The following is a 23,391-nucleotide window of genomic DNA, read 5'->3' on the forward strand; positions in this document are numbered from 1 at the left end:
ACTGCAAACAATATACATCTTCTCTGAGAAATTCAAAATCACAGAGCTTGATGGAAATTGTTCCTTCCCATAATGTTTTCTGTATCTTTGTCCCTTTAAAATAATCTAAGACTGTACTAATGCTCAGTGGGACTTGCAGTGAATGTGATCCTCATACTGATGAGAGAATCTGCCTGTGCATCCCTTAATGTTTTTTCCACATTTACTTAGATAAAAGATCCACCATAAGTCACTGATGCTTAACAGCCCTTATTGCTCTGATTAACCCGCTGGATTTCAAGATAAGTCTAGTTTACCAGCAATAAGAAACTGTGAAGTCGCCAGTCAGTCTGGCTTTTTCACCCCCCTCTCTCAAGTTTTTCTCTATAATAATAAAAATCTTTCTAAAATGCTAGAAGTGCTCACAGTTTCTCTAAGAGCCCTAGGGAATGCTGGTTATCAAGGACTGCCATTTTTGAAGCTGGTCTCCAAAACCGTATTTCATATCTATTTCACAGCCACGGAGCAGGGAATCCAAAGACTGTGGCTGAAAAAAAGGTGGTGACAGCTTAGGCTGAAGATAAAAGCCAAAAATTAAACAAAAGGAATAGCTTCTTACTACATGTAGCTTTCCAGCTTTAAAATGAGGAGGTGCTGACCAGGGATACTGCTTGCCCAGCTCCCCACATTGCTCAGGAATTAGGTGGTTTGTACTGTGTAATCTGTCTGCTTTTGATCTCCCTAGGATTCCTTACTGTGCTCAATATTGCAATACTGGGAAGTAGCAGAGTTTGGTGGTTCATTTCTGTGGCTAGACAAAAGCTGGATCAAACCTTTTCAGGGCTGTAAGCTAACTTGAATTTTTTTATGGCCAACAGGAGGAAAAAGTTCCATGAAAGGAAAACTTAAGTGTTACAGAAGAGTGAGGTCTTTGCAGAAGATGGCAGAAGCTAATGACATTGAAGGGCTTTCTGGGAAGAGTTAGTAGAAGTGGAGCTGGATGATATTCCTGGGCTCTTGAGGATGAGGAAATAGTCATTTTTGTTGGAAGAACTCCCTTCATTCCAACTTTTCCACTCCTTGTCGGCAGTGAATCCAACCTTCCCTTCTTCACCCTGTGGTAATGGGACAAGAGGGCACTGACGTAGAATATCTGAGCTGGAAGTGACTCAAGGATCATTGAGTCCAACTTCTGGTGCCACATAGGACAATCCAAAATTGAAACCCAATGTCTGAGAGAGTTGTCCAAATGCTTCTCAAACTCCAGCCACTGCTCTGGAGAGCGTGTTCCATGCCCACTGCCCTCTGATGAAGACACCCAACACCTCGTCTGACACAGATCCACAGCCATTCCCTCAGACCCTGTCACTGTCACACAGATCAGAGCTCAGCGCTGCTGCTCTGCTCCCTGTGAGGAGCTGTAGCTGCCATGAGGCCTCCCCTCAGCTCCTCTGCTCTGGGCTGAACAAAGCAAAGGATATCAGCTGCTGTTCATACTTCTTCCTCTCTAGACTCTTCCCCATCTCTGTAGCCCTCCTTTGGATTCTCTCTAATAGTTTTATGTCCTTTTTGTACTGTGAGGCCACACCAGTACAGTCTAGAGCAGGACAGTCCCTTCCCTCATCCTGCTTGCAATGCAATCCACCTACAGAATTGCAATCCAGTAAATATATATATGTTGATCTGGTCCATTGCATTATAATATTGTTTTGGTTTGATTTTCAAGTTATGAAATTTACGTTACTAATAAATGGCTTTCTCTATGTTTTTCTCCTCCTAGGAGTAAATCAGAAGTGTCTGCAAATTTCCCTACCCATTTCCAAGAATCCAACCCTTCAGTTTCTTCATGATTGCTCCTTAGGTCCTTAATTCCACATGGGTTCAGCCTCTGCAAACAAGTTGCTTGTCTTAAACACCTCCCAGTCTAAACTGCAGCTTTGGGTGAATTATTTTTGAGCTTTCCTTCTGCAACACTGTGCCCTGAAGTGCTTGACAGAATACACATCACATGCCTGGATCCTGTTGCTATTTAGAGGAGCTGTCTGCAGGTGTTTGTTTTCTACATTTTTGAAAGTAAATGCATACAGCCAGACTCATATGTAGTTTCTATTATCAGGGATTTGTGTTTTTTTGTTTTTTTTTTTAATATTTCAATTGTCTCTCATAGGCTGCTAGTATCCAATTGAGAGCTGACAATTAAAAAGTATATATGAAAAATTGCTCATGAAATGTGAAAGTAGGGTAAGGCAGTGGACTAGTAAATAAACCAGCAACACTGACCAACTTTGCAAAAGCAAAAAAAAACCAAAAAAGAACAAAAAAAAACCAAACCCAACCAAACAAAAAACCCACAACAGGATGCTAAGTAAGAAGTGCTGTGCAATACACATAAAGTCCCAAGGAGGGTTGGAAGGAGGTACCCTCAGAAAGGAGAGACAAAGGAAGCACTGAAACTGCAGGAAAGAAGAGAAATTAAGAATAGAAAGAGTTCCCACATATAAGAGCCCTGACATAAAAATTCAGAACTTTGAATGTACTGGGGAATACAAACTGGTGGAGAAATCTGAGATCAGCCAAACAGCTTTGTTCCTAACTCTTGTCAATTTGGCAACAGCATCACTCATTGCCTATTGTGAAAAGCCATCTGAAATAATCTAAGGAAAAATACACGAGGCAGCCGTGCATCTGGTGTATTAAAACCTGCTTTTCTCAAGCTGCTTCTTTCCTGCATGTGTTAAATAATATATGGCTGTGAGCAGCAGGAGGAGCTGTGGAATTCCACTGAGTGGAGCTGGGAAGATTTTATGCTTCTAAAATCCCAAATCTTCTGAGCCTTTTAAACCATCATAAAGGTTTATTATATGTGTATTTTTTTTTTTCCAAAATCATCAACAGCAGGCTATTTATCCACCACTGTCTCATACTCTAGTTACAGCTACTGTGTAGCAGCGGCTTTGGGAACTGCCTGATACAGATGGATTTACTAGCTTTGTTTTTAAATGTAGAGGTGACTGAGCTCAGGAAAAATGAATTTTACTCTCCATGATGCATTTTCTTTCACAAGTTAAGTGTAGCACCAGGGCACACATGCATGATGTATTGTCTTCTAACTGCTTGGTACTGACAAGCTGCATCTCAAATAAAAAGAAAACATTGAATGGTGCTAAAATGTGATTTTCTTCTTCATTTGTATAAGTATGATCTGTAGTCATAGTCCCTACAGACAGTAGTAGGCTCAGGGTTAAGCCAACTTCATTAAAATCCTGCTGTTTGTGTTGCTGTGGTTGAAGTCATTGGTAAATGCATAGTTATTGAGATATCTGCTGCAGATTTTGTTATTATATTTTGTAGTGATTTCTTTTAACCCATGTTGGTTTGTATAGCAGGATGAGTATATGTCTTTTCTGTAGACACTGCTTCTTTTGAGCTTGCCAACAGTTATTATGCCTCAGGAAACATCATCTCACTAAGGAGTTCCCTTGTGTCAGTGAATATAAAGCAGCAGAAAATATTCAAGAGAATATGCCTTTCAAGTCTGGGTATTTTAGAATTAGTGGGACAGGTTAGATTTGGATCTTTATCTATAAACATACTTTGAGTTGTCTTTTATCTTTTCTATTTTTTTTCATTTTAAAATATACTGAAGAATGCAGATTTGCTTAAGATTTAATTGAAAAGACAAGAAAACTAATTTTACTGTGAGATAATATATTAGATAAAAGTTATGAACGTTGAAATGGGAAGGTTATGTCTGGAGCTTTCTTTGTACTGAATTAAATTAGCATCCAATATTCATTGACAGTACAATTATTGTAAGATTTAATCCAAGCATAGTTGGGTCTCAAATTTATCAGAGAAAAAGTATTTTCTTGCAGTAATTCACACAGTGAGTCAAATATTTTGAAGGTTAGCAGCTATCAAGCTAACATACATTTAATCCCCAATACTCAATAGTCTCCCATAGCAAAAATTACATATTTGTGTACAAAATTCTGTTTATAAATGAATACAACAATTACAGGTATGGAGGCTTGTCCGAAGGGAGCCATTTAGGTTGACAAACATACAAATATATGCACATTAAACAAATACATTACAGTAAGACTCCAAAGAACTTACTATTTTTCTATTACCCTGAAAGATGCTGAGATTTTCACAAACCAAAAATGAAATTTATCATCAAAGAACTGTGTTGCTGTGGGAAAAACAGCTATACAGAAGAAACTGGAGAATATGACCCATGAGATACTGTTATCCCTTGATTTCCTTTAATTTTTTTTTTTAAAGAAATGATCTTACAGAACCATGTAAGTATTAAAAATATAAATGCTCTCATAGTTAATTACTTTTCTGGCTATTCCATGATTTCATGCTAAGATGAAAAGACAACATAAAAATATTTCAATGCATTTCATTTTTCATTTAAATGTGATTACTTTTTTTTTTAGATAACAACAACAGAAGTGCAAAACTATATTTAAAACCGGCTTTGCTTGGCACCCAGAAACTTTCTTTTTTCCTCATATTCCTCATATTACTTGAAGAGCTCTGAAATAATGAACCACTTCTCGAAATTAATAATTCCCCCAGGTAAATGAAAATGTAAATTATAGCTTGCTCAGACTTCTGTGTTTTATAATTTGTCTCAGAGCTAAAGTATATTTCTCCCCTGTAAATATTTCAAAAGATTTAATGTTACAATAAAATCTACACTGCAGTGTTATTGGCCTTAGAGATCTCATTTTAATCCTCTTGGTATTCCTTGCATTTACTTAAATTACTCTTTTACAGCTTCACACTTGTACCTGATGAATTTCAGGAGATCAATTGCTAATCCATTTGGAAAATATAAATCCACAGAGTATTCTCTTTAATCATGTTAAATTACTTGTATGTAAAGATGTTAATAGTAATTTAATTGAATTTTTTTTAAAATTGAATATTTTTAACAGTAGATTCATTTTTTATATATGAAGAAAAAGATACTATGGGATCAGATGCAAGTGGATATTAACTAAAGTATTGAATTTTGTTCGTCTGGATTTGTGACTTAAAACCTGAATTTCTTTTCCAGTCACTGAATTTATGCCTAAGGATATTCACAAAAAGATATTATAAACCAAAATTTATACAGAAAATATAATTGATGTATAAGCAAAATAATTTCCATAGGAGACCTGCTTTAACAAACTACATGAATCTAGTCAGACACCAGAGATTGATATAACAAAAATAACCAATTCATTACATTTCATGTAATAAATATTCTGAATAAACTTCTCATGAACAATCTGTAAACCGATAAATATTTATAGGCATTATTTAACCAGGGTAGAATAAGAAGTAACTCAGGAAAAAATTACACATTGTGGTAAATAGCTTTCAAAAAGAAAGGAGTTCATGTCACTGCATAAATTATTTATTGTGAGTTATTCTCCTGGCTGGAAAGGCTAAGAAAAAAAAAAAAAGCTAATTTTGCATATTTTGTTCACTGCTTTTTGAAGTGCTTTCCAGACGTTTGACTAATTCTATCCACATTTCATGGATGGGCAAAACTGAGGCACTTTAAATTTGTGATTTAACTGAGGCCACAGATTATATCAATGACAGAACTGGAAGTAGAACTGTGATTCCTGACTTGAGTATCCTAATCTCTACACAGTAAATAATTCTTCCTCACTGATCGGGCACTGGAGGTGATAGGAATATGGGAAGAAAAAGCTTTTGGTTCAAGTATCAGGAAGAATGATGTCAGCTTATTCCCAACTTTACTAGTGCTTCATTAAGAGATTCATTTCATAGTAATTCAGTGTATCTGCAGACTATCTCCCCTAAAGACATTCACTATCTATGTCAATAGGCTTAAGACTTTGGGAGCATCCTAAATCCCAGGGCAATGAGGGCATGGTAGAAACTATTCAATCTTTGTATTTACGTTATTCTCCTTCCTCCACCATCCCCATGAGGAAGTATGTCCTCCCATGGATTTCCTTGGGAAAGCAGCCACCAGTTTCTCCCTCACTGAAATCTTCTTAACTATGCAGGATTGTTCTCCTGAGGTTCCCTTTCTCCACCAAGAAAGCAAAGAGAAGCATGACCGTTCCCCAGGCAGTGCTGCTAGTGGTGGCATCCCTTACCCACAGCAGGCATGATGGGCAGCCTTGCAGGGAACTGCAGGTGTCCATGACTATCAGGTTCTACTTGGTGTAGCAGCTAGTAAAGCCAGCAGAGTCACTGCAGAAGGTAGGGAAGGGCTGTATAATCTCCATACAGCATCTATTGCCTTTAGCACCTAGCTTGTCCTTGAGCCTGCTGGCCAAGTTATATTGCACAGACTGTTTTAAATACTACCCGAGAACAACAATAACTTTCCATAAGGCCATGAAGCTTTAGTAGTCCTAGACATTAGATCACAGAAAGTGTGTAATATGGTTTGCTATAGAAACTTTCTTCATTCGTGCTCCAACATTTTCATTCCCGTGCTGCCTGCTCGTTGATTCCCCAGCACAATGCTTATTGTCTTAACATGCTTGCCTATTTGCTGTCTTCCTTTGGGACTCCCTTGACTGACATACTCATCCAACCAACCTTTGTCTAGTTTGTCCTGGGACCTACTCCAGCCTAGTCTGAACGGCCCATGGAAGAGCAGCAAATCCCACTTGCTCACTTCCTTACTTCTGTGTTCAGATACTTCACCAGCCACCAGGCCAGAAGAAGTATGAAATGTCTTCTTTGCTTTGAAAGGTCATTGATGCTCATATAGGAACATTTTGGATTAGACCCACTGCCCTGGTCTTGGTCATATGCATGATCACAATGAAAGTTTTCTCCCTTATGCCTGGGGAACTCATCAGCAAACAATAAACAGGTTGCTCCTGATAGCTCTTGAGCTGTGGTTAGACGACTGTGTTGGCAGAGGGAGGAATATGGAGTATAACATGCCCGTATTTACCCAAGGTCTGCATGAGTAATTTTGGACTTTTGGAGCTTTTTATGTTATGATGCACAAGATCGAAGCCTATCTGCTGCACAGGGATTTCCAAAGGGCAGGAGAGTGCTTTAAATTACAGGGTTTCTGGTTAAGTGGGGTGCTGTTCACACCTGTTTGACAGTGTTTTCTTTGAAGCTGAGTGTAAGCAGTCACAATAATGTACACAGAATATACTTCATAGTGAATTAACAGCAGAACTTGCTTTGCTGCTAAGTGATCCTACATAGAAGCGGGAGTAGATATAAAATTCTACAATTAACTGCTAAGCTGGCATTTAAGAGATACAGAATGAGGCAAAATTTTAAGAATCAGTAACATTGCTATTGTTAATTTTCTTAAAGGGCTGCTTTCAAAGTGCTGATAATTTGCTTATTTTTCTCCACTATCTTTTGTTCTAATTTTACATGCAGTTTATATTTTTCAGTGTCTGTATTCAGTTTCACCTTACAATCATAGCAAATACAGTTTTCTAGGAATTTCTTGTAAGAAAATGGGAAAGGGAGAGTTATGTCTTCTTGTCGTACAAGTTTAAAAATGAAATACTTAGAAAACAGTACAGTACAGCATTCCTACCTTGTACCAAGTCTTTGGGATCACATTTAACACGTTTTCTGTCCTGCTTTGCTCTTGAAAGATGTCACTCAGAAATCATGAAATGCTGCCCAACTCCAAGATGCTCCAGAGGAAAGTGTGAAGGACTAAATGTAAAGAACTGACAAACTCCAAAAAATTAAATAGAGAAAGCAGTTTGCTTTCCTTCTGTCTGTAGTCCAGAAATAATTTCTTCCAAGTAACTGCTTCTGTCTGATCGCTTAATATTCCAGTCTGGATAAAATGGAGAAAAGAGAACGATCTATAGCTGATTAATTGAATCTGATCTTAAAATACTCTGTTTTCTCCAGTGTACATTCCACTTCGCTTCTTATATCTTGCCTATTGCTGTCGCATCTGAGTACATTTGTTAAGCCATTTAAATAAATAAATAACAAAAAACCCACAAAGCCCTGAGGAGTCATGGAGAAATTGCTTTTTTGTGGAGCACTTGTTTATACAGTGATGTGGAGTTTCACTGCATAGTTGTGGGTGGCTTGGGTACTAGTTATAGTGAGCTGCCTAGAAAAATCTATGTATGCATAAACTTTGTAGACTTCTGTTGTGGTAAGCGTTTAGATACTTAAATACATCTGAGTAAATACATGAAGCTTATATATCCCTCAATAGCCCCAGGTGAACATGATTCAGAAGAGCACTTTTCTTATAACTCAGTTTTCCCTGGTTTACTATGAACAGTGATGCTGATTCTCATGTACATAAGCACTACAGAGAAAGAGCAGATGGCTGGAGAAAAAAAAAGAGAGAGAGAGAGAACTGGGAATTGAAGAATGCAGAAGAAATGGAGGAAAATGGAAAAGCAGAACATTTGAAGACAAATGAAAAAATAAGGGTGTAATAATACAAACTATTTATCACAGCTCTATCCCTTTGACTGCTGCAGCTTAGAGGAGAGTATTTACATCTGCAGAGAGGTCATTATACCACTCATTCCATGTAGGATCTTTGATCTTGAAACTTAGAAGAAGCCCAGGGTTGCTGAACAAAGAGATGTGAGAGATAAAATTGTATCCTCTCTGCAATATTCTTGCCCTCAGCTTCAGCTTAAATATAGACTAGATTCTAAAAAGAGGTTTTAAAGAATGTAAAAATTTACCTCATAGTAATGCCTGTGTTCAGATTTCTATAGTGTCCATGCTCCGTATCTGACTGCTGATAGCATGAATAATGCCTGCAACTCCCTGCCCATTCCCACTGAATGGCTGTGCTCAGCTGCACTGTGGGATGGGGACCCTGCTGCAATGGGGCTGTGTTTCTCAGGAAATAACTTGTTTTGCTGTGCAGTATGGTTTAGGACAGATTTTAGTGACCTTTTGCATTGCATTACCTCTATGACTTGCTACATATTTCCTACCAGGTCCATAACCTGGGCCAGAAGACATCAAGGTTCAAGTCAAGGCTCCTTGTGATGAAGAATCAATAAGATCTCTATGTAAATGGTGTCTGTGTCTAACTACTATTTTGCTTCAAATACATTTACACATCTCCTTGGGAGACAGGATATTAATGTATGCATTCACACTTCAAGAGTAACGTATAGTGTTTGGAAATCAGGAGAAATATTGCTACCCTAAAGCACCCAACTGTATTAACAGCACTTTTCTCACTCACTGAATTTTTAAGAGACCTCAGAATATCTTAATGGCAAGTTTCCCAACAGAGGATGCTGTCAGCCTATAATTTTTACTTTATGAACCCATTAACAAAATCTGACAGCTAAATTTTAGGCTCCATCTCTGGTCACCCTAATAGTATTTGTGAGTGGGTATGAATGACTGCAAGCATTTTATTTGTGGATCCAGATGATCTCTTTGGCTTCAGATACATACTGAAATGAATATGCACAGCAAAGAGAAATGTCTGCTTTTTAAATAGACAACCAGAAAATAAAGAATCTGTGCAGCCACAACTGAAATTCAAAGAACAATGTCAGAGCTCAAAAAAACATTTTGTGAATCAGTATGGTTTGGTTTCAATTCACTTGAATCCACAGAGCTATCTAATTTACATTGACTGGTGGTCTGGCCTCATTATTTTGCTATCTGTCCTTCATCAAGTTGTTTAGGAGCACTGAAAATATATATAAACCAGACAAGGCACTTACCGGTGTAAAGCAAGACAGCCTGGGACTGCTGTAGCCATAAACAAAATAGCTCAGTGCCTGGAGCAGAACAGAAGGGACAAACTAGCAAAGAGCCTGCTGAGAATAGAGGAGAGGAAAGCTACATTGGTGCTGCTGCATCAAGTGTTCATCCTGTGTCAGAGATGCAAAAAGGAGGGTCCTTGTCTCCATTGAGGTAAATATATGGGTTAGGTTTGTTGGGATACAGGATTAATTACCTTGCATGTGATAATAATGATCTCAGTACTGGATAAAGCCTGAGTGTCTGGATTAGATATTAGGAAGAAGTTTTTCACACAGAGGGTGATGATGCACTTGAACAGGTTGCCCAAAGAGGTTGTGGATGCCCCATCCCTGAAGACATTCAAGGCCAGGCTGGATGTGGCTCTGGGCAGCCTGGTCTGGTGGTTGGTGACCCTGCATGTAGCAGGGGGGCTGAAACTAAATGGTCCTTTTCAACTCAGGCCATTCTATGATTCTATGATTCTATGATTTGGGTGCCAAAGCAGATCCTTAAATGATTACCTAAATCCCCTAAATAAAGTTTACTTTCAGAAACAGTGGACTCTTCCTTCTGTTGATTTATGAGATGAGCTATGGAGCCTCGTATTTTTAATAATCAGCTCTACTAGCACATGAATGAGCACGGGTTTGGTTATCCTTGCTTAGAGAGCTAAGTTTAATCACGTTCATTTTTATTCTCAGTGTAGAATCAAAATTATTCAGAGTGCAGTATTGTTACTCTTTCAAAGTGCTAAGCAAAAGAAAATAAACTTTTATGTATGTTGAGATTTGTCTTTAGTTAACCACCATTTATCAGATGGACCTGTCTCTCCAATATTGCAGCACTGTGTTTGTGAATAAGGCTATGGGTTTTGCTTTCAGTCTATCTTCAATACATTAGAAATTTGATAAATCATTTGGTACAGATACTTAGTTGTCTTTATTAGATATAATTAATCACTTAAAGAATATCCCTCTTTCTCTATTTGATTCACAATCCTGAACTTAATTATATGACTTGCAAACAGATTATTCATCCTTTGACATGGCCCTAAACTGCTCTTCATGTTCTATTTTTCCTAAGCATTCTTTCCTGTCATGGGAAAGATTACTGTCCTGTGATAAGAAAAGGCACTACAGTTAATTGAGTTTCCCTCATCTTTTTTTTTTTTTTTTTTTTTTTTTCCCCTCATAACATGGCTTGTCCAAAGCAATTATAAATCCACTTTGGTTTGATAACATTGCATTACAAAAGATTATCTTTGTTTGGATTACTCTTAGTTTCCAACAGCAGAGCTGAGTTCAACAACCAATCCCAATGGAGTATTTTAAACTTAACTAAGGACTTTGTATCACTTCCATTGATTCTGTGTTTGGTCTCACCAGTGCAGCAGATTGTGCTCTTCTGAAGTGGCATGCACTGTTCCTGATGTAGATGCTCTTTAAAATATACAGTCTTGTGGCATGTTACGAAGAGCAAATGGGAGGCAACCTTTGGGAAGCTCAATGCCTCCCAATGAGCTGCATTCAAACAAGTCTATTAAAAAAAAAAATGGAGAATGCAGATGCAATAAAAGTAGAAAAATAGTTATTTCCACTTCAATAAACCCCCGAGCATAACATTTTGTCTTATAAGTAGTGATTAAGTGTATTCTGCCCTGATAAAAGGAGGAAAGATGTCCCCTATCCGTCTTTACATGAACTGTTCATGTTTAAGCTGTGGAATGAATTACTATTCTAGCTCTACTTTTAGGAGCAGCATCAGTAATTATGTGTGTTCCTATGGATAGTTTCTTTTTCACTGAGTTCTTCAGTTTTGAACAGTGTTTTATTAATTTGCATTGGAAATTGGTTTTCCACTCCATTGTTTCCATTTCCAAGGGAACTGCTCATGAAAAGTCCTTCACAGAATCATATAATCATTAAGGTTGGAAAAGACCTTTAAGATCATCAAGTCCAACTACCCAGCTACCACCAATATTGCCACTAAACCATGTTCCTAAGTACCACATCTCTATGTTTCTTGAACACCTCCAGGCACAATGACTTCACCACCTCTCTAAACAGCCTGCTCCAATGCCTCACCGCTCTTTCTGAGAAGAGAAAATCCAACTTGAATCTCTTCCTGTGGAACCTGATGCAATTGCCTCTTGTCCTATCATTATTGCCTGGGAGAAGAGCCAACCCCCACCTTGCTACAACCTCCTTTAAGGTCACTATAGAGAGCAGTAAGATTTCTCCTGAGTCTCCGCTTCTCCAGACTAGACAATTGTGTAGGGTCTCCTCCCTCATGCTCCATGGGTGAGCTGCTGTTCCTTGCCATAGGTGAAAGAAGGAGCTGCTGGCAGAGCTGCTGCACTGGCACACTGCTCTGAATTCTCCTGCACAGCTGTGCACAGTTTGACCCAGTTAACACCCAATTTACCTCTGTATAATATAATACCTCCAGACAGATTTGCTTTCCTGTCTGCCACTCCTGCAAAGCTCTTTCATGCAAGGGGCACAGAATAAGCCTTAATCTCTCTCCATCATTTGGACTTTTCAAATCATTTCAACCTTCCCTTTTAAGTAAATGTACAGAGCCTGAAAGTAGGATGCTTTCGTCTTGGGTAAAGTCTGCAGCATTTGCTGTGAAAGAAGACTGACTGAAATCATTTCCATAAGAAAGGATGTATCCAGCAGTACATTATTTCACATTGTACTGTACTCTCTATTGATTTCTTTACTTTCTGGTAAGAAAGAATCAAAGTTTTCACAGACTGACAGCAAAAATAACCAGTCTGTGTTTTTGAAGTAGGACAAGACAGTGGTTGATGACTTTCTCTTTTCATATAGCTTCTCAATATTCTATAGGCATCTATCTCTGAGTGGAGGCAGAGTACATTAAGAGCAAAGTTCTTTCTAGGCCCCAGGGCAAACCCAAAACATTCAGGTTGGATTTGGCTTCATATTTATCCTCTAAAGCTCAGTGCATACTAAAATCTCCAAAAGACACCAAAGTTTTTTTTCCTTCTTCTCTATTTTCCTTGGCAACTAACCACATTTTACATAACCGCATTATGTGCTTCACAGTAATATATGAGATTTCATAAATGATATAAATGGCCTCATACAAATTCAAAACAGCACAAGAGTCAATAAACTTATATTGCAGGAACTCCAGACTGGAGCAGGGAAATATCTGAATCTTTAAAAATTATTTTTTTTTCCTTTAAAAAGTCTCCTTTTTTTTCCAACTTCCCTAAAACATAGAAATTTGGGTATATTCAATTTCTTCACTGAATGAGTTCCCTAGCTTTTTCCTGATATCTTCATTATATTATTTTTCCCCTCGTTTAACATTATTACTTATACACACACATATTTAAGTAGATCTCAAATTGGTTTTATAGTGCAACAGATATGCTATAAAGCATATTATTTAGGATGGTACATACTTCGGCTCTACTGGTCTGCAAATAATTTATGGGGAATTATTCAAACCTAATTAATGTAATTCAAGTGATGCTGAAAGAAAATCTTTGTCTTATGATCATATTTATTATACATATATATTACTGAATTATCTTTATTTTCAGTGGTTCAGTTGGTGCTGGGTGGTCTGCTTGCTATGACATCTGTTAAAAAACATATAAATTCAGTTATAAATTTTAATATATTTGAAGGATAGTTGAAAAATTTTTATCACTTTGTTTTTCTGAACATTTTTTCATAACCATCATCCAGAGGCTGGCTCATATAAGATATATTCTCCTTTGTGTTCATCTTGGCTATTCTGCTATTCTTTGTATTCCAAGTTACTGCGTTCTTAGAAAAGGCCTCCTAAATATAAATCCTAAAACTGGATTTTTTTTTTTCTTGTTGACTCACTTTAGAGCTGTATGTAAGAAACACGTGACATTTTGTGGCCTGATCCCATGCCCAAAGTGGTAATGAAAAGACTCTTGTTAGTCTGAACAAGCATGGATCATGGTCTTCAGCTCCTTGTTTTCAGACTTCATAACGCAGCCTGGAGTCAAGCTGTAATTTTGTTTAATTGAGCCATTTAAAAACAGATAAGCCCCACAGCCTTCTTTTTCTTCCAGATTCCATATGTGTGTAATTTGATAATTTGTTGCCTTCTGCCTGAATAATTGAGGGTAATATTAACTGTTTTTGAATGAAATCATACCAAAAAGTTATCTATTTACAATTTTTCATTTTAAATGAAATGAAATGAAATGAAACATTGGTGAAGAGTATTCTCACTGTATGAACTACATAAGAAAAAAATGGTGGAAGTTATTTATATCAGTTTCAGATTTTCAAATCTGGTGAAAATATCTGAAAATTCTTTGACAAATATTCTTCATGTGTACATCTCCCAAGCCTGAAAAAAGGAGAGGCAAATGAAACGTATGGAAGCAGTTGTCTAAATCTCCCAAATAGAATGTGGTTTGTCTTTTGATTTATTATTCTGAAGCAGAAGGGTTGTAAAAGTTCCAGGACTCCTGTTATTCTTTCTAAACTTTCCTAAAACAGAGCTGTGGAGTGAGGGGTAAGACAGACATTTCTTTGTCTGGAAGCATCAAATGTATCAACTACCCAGTATCTTTCACTCATTTTAATTTATGCTTCTTAAAAATCTCCATTGTTTTATTTTGCTTATCATGCTGCCCAAACTCCAGCTAAGCCTCTTCAAGTGCTGTATTTTCTGAAGCACCTGGAAAAAAAGGTTGTTCATGATTTTATCAAATGCATGTGAATAACATAAAAACTTTGGACAAAATATTAAATAAAATCAACACATTCTCTGGGGATTTTATTTCTCTTTGGTACTAACTGTGGCTTCTCCTGTAGTTACACTCTTATTCATTCTATTTTTTTGATTTACCTCCATCTTGCTGAGTTTTGTCACACTACCATACATTGCTGCATTACATGCATCTGTTAACATCCAGGTAAACAGTGTGACATTTTCTTCAACTTGAATAAGATGAATAAAATTCAGTCTAGTACTTTTATGGAAAAATATGCCTTTTGGGTATGTTAGTAAAGAATGAGATCTGTCCGAGAATTTGAGAGAAATGGAAAGAGAAGGAGAGAGACAATATATAAGCTTGACATTCACACAAATTCAAATCAAGAGAATTCTTTTTAGAAACCCTTTACCACAACTTGCAATTTTGCTGAACTGGACATACAGAAAACTCTTTGCAAAATTATTTTGCCTCTACTGAAGAATTTGAATGTGTGCTGTAGTGCCTCATATTTTACTAGCACACACATTATTGTTACAGCAGCAAAAATACAAAGACATTTCAAAGCAATTTTATTGTTAACATTTTATATATATTTATATATATGTGTATGTGTATGGATGTGTGTTTTCAATGCAGAATTGAAATACTGCTAACAGACTAGTGATGGAATTGAATGCACTAATAAACAGGCCCGCCCTTTGAAGTTGCCAAAGTTAATTCAGCAGTATCATACAACTTTGGCATAGGGATGGCAATTATACAATTACTTTTAAAAGTAAGTCTCTATTTACATCTACAGCATATTTGATTTTACCACTTAAAACATGAAAGCAGTTTTCTGACTGTATTTCCAGCCTTTCAACTCTGAGCATGTCATTTAGACGTCTTGACATAATGTACTTTAGACAGCTAGGGAGCTTGTAGTTATTTCCACAGACTGCAGAACATTATGTGTGCTGAATTCCTGCTGCTGCTCTACGCATCACTGCCATGAGCTCAGAGTCCAGCAGGTGTCTGCAGCCCCACACTCCACTCTTTGGATAGAAATAGGGATTTAATGAAAAGAAATTGCCCCAAAGATGCTTGAAAGGGTTGTCCCTTTGAAAATATGCTTTAAGGTCAATAACTGTGATGCTGTTGTTTTTCCACTGCGTAGGTTCAATAAATTGTGTCCACATTTTATTTCTAGCACTGGGATTATGTGGCAGTATGTTGATTTAAAACCCAAGTTAATTAAAAAGTCAAAGTTGGGTTGGACTCATGGTCCATTTTTCACTAGATGAAAGAGGACACAAGTTTTTGCATTCACTTAGATTCCCTAACACACAGATTAGGGTTAATAGTTTTGGCACTCTGCTAGTAATTTACTCATAGTCACTAGATGCTTATGTGTATTTTTAGTTACCAGCACACCTTTTCTTTTATATACTATTTTTATATTAAATACATGATTTTTAAGTCTCGTGGTAAATCAGGCCAGAAGCTTTGCAATTAAGAGAAACAAGATGCATACAACAATTTTATAATTGAAGAGCATGTTCCTGCAAGACAAAATGTGAATAATTTCTGAAGTTAATTGGCTTATTCATATAATTAAAGTAACCTAGGTGCTTAAGCTTTGCCAGTGATTTGCCGGTTAAAATAACCATTATAGTAACTACTGGAGGCTGCTCAGCTGAGAAGTGAAATAATGAAATGACTCAGTTATGGTGTTTATTATGCAGTGTATTAAACCCATGACCACTGCAGGCTTACTTTAAGTAAGGGTGCACTAAAGGGGGCTCACAGAATTATAAAAATGAATATTAAAATGCTCTGCTATAGGTTACAGTCCTGTTCTAAATTGTTTCCAGCTTTCTTAAAAAAAATGGGATACAGGGAGCAGATGAGAGGCATTTTTTCCTATTCATTTTTTCTGTTATTAATGTAATACAAGATTTAAATTACAATATATAAGACATTAGATATCAGATATTATTCTATAATATAATACATGAAACTATAAAATGAACTTCGCTTTGTTTGGTATGACTGATTCCATGAGTTGGTATCCTTTTTCCTCTCAGTACTATATGCTGCCTATAGATGGCACTAACTTCTTGCTGTTTCAGAGAACCCAAGAAATACCTTCTTGAAATACTCAGAACAATCTTCTTGGCAGTCTGTATCCCTTAATCCAGCAGTGACAAAATAAAATGGCTCTAAAACCATTAAATATATATAGATATATATATAAAATCCCTTTCCCCCCCCTTTTTTAAAATTAGGATTATAATGACTTTTAATAGAGGATCAGAAAGCTACACCAGCTCCGTATTTGTTACCAATGTTTTAAATGTCTTTTACATATTTAAAGACTCCATCTTCTGAAAGTAAGTGAAATCTACTTAAAAAAGGAATAAAGGTGCTGTAAAATGTAGTCTTGTGCTGGCAGTATGGATGTACTACTATAAAATATTGATCAAAATACTTCTTTTCAAAAATTAATATAACATCATCACATATCTCTTCTTCTATTTCTTTACCTGCATTCATTGGATAGAGGGGGAAAAAAAGAAAAAAAAAAAGCCAGTATGGTTTCTATATTACACTGACTGTAAAATTTTATTTAGATACAATTATACTAAAGTTACTGTGTTTGTGTACATAAACAAGTATATAAGCATTAAGGTTTGGCCTTTATAAATTGTGCATAATGAATAACAAATATCAGGCACTTTAGATACTTTTCCCAGTTATGAAATGCTATGACACTACTTCACTCGTTAACAGTGATTTCTGCTGTTAATCCCAACTTAAATTAAATCTTTTCAAATGAATGAGAACAGAACAAGGCACAGAGTTCTCAAATTCCCATCTTTTTATTGGAATTGCAATTATGAATAGAAATAAACTGTTTCATTTTGGAACTTATTAACCATGTGCAAGAATGCTATTTATTCATTAACATTTGATAAAGATTCTTTTTATCTTATCTGAAAAGAACACAACATACAATTTAAGTATGTGCTGCCCATGTCAGAATGTTGCTACTTTATCTAACGGTTTATTACAAAATAATGAAGAAATTGAAAAAAAGAAAGAGTAATTTCCTTTCTGTCTCTGGAATATTTCTAGAACTGACTTTTATTTGCAAAAGATACCATTTAATTCAGTACTTTCCTACCAAATTTTGGGCGAGGTAGCTAAACCAATCCTCCCTGAACTCTTGTAAAATAGAGTACAAAAAACTTGTTACAGTTAGTATTCAATGAAAAAGACCTCACTATGCAAACATTATTAACCTCTTGTGGTTCTGAGTTGTAATAAACAGTTGTGGCTGGGAATATAAGATTCAGGCTCCTTCAGCAGAGACCAGAGGAATTTTTTGGCACAACAAAGCTACTAAGGATTAACACAGAGGAAAACATACTGAATGTATTCATTTGTGTGCGAGAGACCTCCAAGGCATACCATGAATTAAAAAATTCTGTGCCTTTTTTTTTTTTTCTTCATAATTTAGTGAAAATAGCTGCTCAGGCTAACTGACTGCTACTTATTAGGAGCACAGTACCCAAACCACGAAAAAAACACCCTTATCCAGGCCACACTGAAACATCAAATCCAAATCTAGATGCAAAATTTAGAAATCATATCCATTTATTTTGCTCTTAGCTATGGTTTAAGGAGATACAGTGTGGTAGAATTTCTAGTGAATTTCTATTGCCTCCTTCTTAGCCATCTAAATTATTTTAGAACTCATTCAAAAAGTCATTACATTATTTAATGTTTCATTTTCAGGTGAGAAACTTCAGTAATGACTTTAGCTTTGATGTTCCATTAGGAAGAGCTAAGACCAATGAATAATTTCTAAGCATTAAAATAATTCAAATGACAGTGAGCCAGGGAACAAAGGGGAACAGAGCTGGTTTGCAAAGTCATGTCTTTGGGATAAGGAGGTACTGAGCTATCTAAAAAAATGTTGAAAGCAAACAAAGAAACAAAATCTCCTTTAGGCTTTTCCAGGAAGTGAAAATAAGCATCCAGAGATCCTTAATGCTCCGAGTTTAAACGAGAACAAGAGAAGAAGTGGACAGCTCAACAATAAAGATGAAGCCAAGGTTGGAAACAACCTAATGCTATCCCCAGGAGTGGAGTAATAATTTGTCTGACATTAAAGGTGATGATAGAAATGGTGTGAAGGCAGGATGGCTGGGGAAGTGAAAGGGAAAACCTTGAGGAGAAACTAAGGCTCAGGAATTTAGATACTTAAACAGGGAATTGGTGATTAGATATCTCTATCCTAGGATACTGAAAGATTTAGCACATGAAACCACAAGTCAAGCTATAAAGGATTTAAATTACCCTAGCCATTTATTTAAATTGCTACCATGTGACTGAAGAGTAACAAATAGAACATTTGTGTTAAAAGCAAGATAAGCAAGCCATCAAGGCACTACAGATCCATTAGTCTAACTCAGTAAATACAGGCTACGCTTGAAATGAGAGAATCATTAAGGCTATGGATATAAATGAAAATATGGAGATAAAATGCATTACAGATTTACCAGGTTAAGCTGATGAGTATCCTTGGTAAAAATGATTTTCTGCTCTAGAGAAATGCTGATCTGAACTTAAGCCTGAGCTTCATACAGTAATAAAAAATAAATGATTGAGGAAAGCATGAAGGCACAGATTAGGAGAAAAACAAGGAAAAGAATTAATTCTGACACCAAAGAACCATTAGGCTCATGGAGTCCTTTTAAGATAATCTTTAGTACTGATTTTATGTTATTTTTTTGAAAATGAAAGTGGCACAAGAAGTAAGTTTAATTAAACTTGTTGATGTTCAGGACTCATCTAAGCTACAAGCAGAACTGGAATATTGATGATATTTAAGACTGGAATATGAAACCCAGCACAGGGCCAGCAGGATATGATTTAAACTGAGGGCTCCTGAATCACGTAAGACAGACAAAAAATTATCTTGGTTTTTTTTTAGTTGAAAACTGTGTGAACTGGTGCCATTTTTTCCACATGAAGGAATTCAGTGACACACCTTTACTTACAGATGCACTTTCATGTCCGACACCATTTTGTCAGTCTACCTTTCTGCTGCACAGCAACAAAATGTAATGGAATATTGGGAAGGTTAAGCCTTTACTGCCATACTACCAACATCCATCTCTAACATCATGGGCCAACACAGTAAGTTAGTAGGCATTACTTTCGGAGCAGCTGTTGTGTAGCAGGAGTCATATGCTTAATCTTGATAATGCGTTTAAAAGAAAAACAAGAGGATAACTGAAAAAAAAAAAAGGGCATAATAACACAAAATCAAATTTGATTTACCATCATGCATCTATTGTGGAAATTAGAAGAAAGTTTCTATCCATCACTGGGTAGAAACTATAGACCACATTTTTAGTAGAGATACTATGACAAAAAATTATAAATCACTTTAGGACAGACCTTTGCAGGTTTATAGGAGATTGTATTACAAGTAATTAACCATAGTGAACTGAATTTGATGGACCAAGACGCCACTTCTCCCTGTGCATGATGATACTGTAAGTAACTGATATGTTCTGCTTTTGCTCCAGGTTCACAGTATTTGCTCATGTGTAAAAGCATGGATGTATCTCCTTTCTGTTCAGTAAAGTACATAAGACTGTTATTTCTGATTCTTTTTAACAGGACTTAAATCTGGGTTTCTTTGCCAGCTTCTCAGACATTGTGTCTGTATGTGCACACGTTGAAGACACAAAAATATCGTTCCTACAAATACTGAAAAATTATGGATGATGCTTCTAAAATAAACAACCTACTTATGAAAATAATTGTGATTTTTTTCAGTAATTATTATACCAGTTGTTTTGTCAAAAGCTCAATTTAAGCTATTTTCAAAACAATGAGAAAGCAGTGGGTATGATTTATGTAAGATTTATTAAAAGTGTAAGCAAATGTCCAAAACTTTTGTGATTCTGTTGATCTTGCTGAATTTTCATTTGCAAGAGATAGAAACAGGTTGTTCAAAGCAACTTATTTTTCATGTTTCTTTGAGTGTAATTTCTTTTTCAGAAGAAAATAATGATTTGAAATAATGGCCATGAAAGATGCAATGCTGCTAATGTGTTCTCAGAACCTGAAACATGTATTGATAAAACGGAAATGCTCTGGGGGAAATTTATTTCAGTTGCAATTCATTTGGTTCCTGCCATAATTGGACAAAGGAGTTGAGTAGCTGCCAGAGAAAATGAGAAGTTGAGCATTCAATCACCACCTCTGCAATTCCAGAATTTTAATTGCATCGCTCACTGTGAGACTTTGGTGGGGGGGGGAGAAGGGGGATGCTGTGAAGACAGAATGTGTCATGAGTATTGTATTGCTGATAGAGTCTTTTTTTCTTATTCCAGACATCTCAATCACTGCCAAACAGTGCAGCCTCACTTGGAGGAGCATGTCTTGGGCACGGACATCTCCTATATCAGTCACTGGGGAAGTGCAGGCAAATTATGCAATGAAGAACGCTATCATGTGGATCTTCAGGGAAGAAGTCATACAGTAACATTCTTCAGATATGTTTAAGCATTTAAATGAAGATGAAGTTTTCATGTGCACAAATTGCAGTAGTAGTGCTCTGGTCTCTCATTTATAAGTGCTTGATTGAGACATTTGGAGCATATTGACAGGTCAGCTAGTTAATTTTATAGACACCATTGTCATGAATAAAATTAGTAGCTAACTCTACAGGTGCATAAAACTTCCTCTGCACTATCTTTTCTCTGGAAAAGCTGTTGGTGCTTTGTTATAGCCAGTGAAGTTTTCAAAGCATTGAGATACTTGGCAGGTGACTGAGGCCTAAGACCTGCCAAGGTTCACAAAATATTCTTCTAGTTTAGCCAAAGGTCCTAAACCAAAAGATATGCTTAGACATGAAATATAGCCTAGAACAAGAGTGTAATCCTACTAAGGCTGTTGTGTTTTGTGTAGGATAATTTCTTGAAGGAATGAGAGCTGGTTTCCCACCTCTGTGTCAATTAGTTTTCTGTTCTGACCACTGAATCAGTATTTTCTAACCTGAGGGAGCTATGTCTGGGGGAGAGGGGCCAAAAAAGTAAAGGCAGAAATGATGGAAGTTTTGTTTCTATTTGCTATGATGGAGGAGGGCTAGCTGTGTTGCAATGTTAACTGCAAAGAATGGTAAAGAACTTCTGCAGTCTATTTTCTGGGTGATGTGGGATATCTCTGAGAAGTGTGTGCGAGAAATTTTCCATACTAGGATGCTGCTCAGCTACAACATGCAGCGTTCTGCTCCTGTGCTCCCGGTGAGTGATCCCACTGCTGAACTATTGACTAACAGCTCCTCTTGTGTGTGAAACAACTTGATGGGCTTCTGGCAATTGACAGAAAGAGTTTAGGATTGAGAATCTCTGAGGACATTAGGATGGTAACAAGAAATGCAGCTTAAATTACCCTTTCTTTCAGCAATATCTACAACATTGACAAGCTAAATCTCTACTAAAGGAAATTTTGAGCCCCCAGTTGTTGAGCAATATCCCTGTGTTGAGGCAGCTACTTTGAAAGGTCTGCATTAGAAGATCATCTAAAATTTATCTCTTTTAAATCCCCAAGATTCTCCTATGAATTTAGTCTTTTGTAGAATTTTAGGAAGGGTGCTATGCACACTGAGAATATTTGTTTAAAAGATGCAAATTTAAGTGCCATTTAGTACATTTTTGAAGCCAAATGAGCATTCTTAGAATGAATTTCAGCCAGAGTTGGAGATGTTCTATAGGAAATTGAGACAAAATTCAGCAAGTTACTGCATTACAGAAGTGTCCCAAAATTTTGCCAACACCTAACAGATATGTTAAACCTTCTGCAGTCTTGTCTGTATTTGAAACAACTTAGGAAAGAGTTTTTCCTGTTAGTGTCGTGCAAAAAAATACAACAACAACAAAATACCTATCCCAAATTCTCAGTTCAAAGGCTTTCATGAAATGCGTGGATGTGGCAGTGAGGGACATTCTTTAGTGGGCATAATGGTAACGGGTTGATGTTGGACTAGATGATCTTAGTGGTCTTTTCAAACCTTAATAAATCTATGATTCTGTGACTGTCAGGGGCATGTACTTCAGGTAACAACACTAAATGTTGAAATGGTGAGTTACAAAACTATTTTAACTTTAGGGTTTATTAAAAATAAGCAGTGGAATTGAGCACATCTTCTTACAAGATAAATTATCAGCAGGGATGTGTATTTTTCAAATAAAACTTTCTTACCTCAAAATTCAGCAGTATAATTATATTAAAACTTTATTACTCATGCTACCTTTCCCTATTTATTTTTCAAATAAATATGATGAAAGACCTGCTTTAAGATGTTTCTTACATGTATAAGTAAAAGAAGCACATTTAAAGTAAAAAGCAAAGCAATAAAATTGACCGTGAAGTAGCATCTCCTAAGTCTCTCATGAAATGTTTCCTCTGTTTTACTGACAGCTCAGATTTGAAGGCATTTGAAAATAGACTCAAGAGCTCATGGCTATATTCTAATCTGGTCACAATAGATATTTTTTATTTCCCTTTTTATACATAAAATATTCTATACAGAAATCTCACTGTGAATTTGCTTCTGTAAAATGCTTATTCTCTGGACAACATTTGACTTCTTATACAGCAAGTATTTGTAGCAAATATTTGAATTAAGACAGTAGCTGAAATATTTCAGTGTCAGTTGTACTTTTAATTGTCATGTGACTAAGACATTGTGAGTCTGACAGGTAATAAAGGTGTACGAAGCAAACTGATAAAGCCCAGTGTTTTATTTTTGTAAATGCTGGAGTACAACCATTTCTTAGCTGTTGCAGGTATTATAAATAGAATCACACGTATTCTGCATCCTTCATACATTTAATTTGTTGAAAGTGGAACTCTTGCTATAGCCTGATTAGCTAAAG

Source organism: Phasianus colchicus, chromosome 4 (assembly GCF_987193195.1).
Source record: "Phasianus colchicus chromosome 4, bPhaCol1.hap1.1, whole genome shotgun sequence".
Taxonomy (NCBI): domain Eukaryota; kingdom Metazoa; phylum Chordata; class Aves; order Galliformes; family Phasianidae; genus Phasianus; species Phasianus colchicus.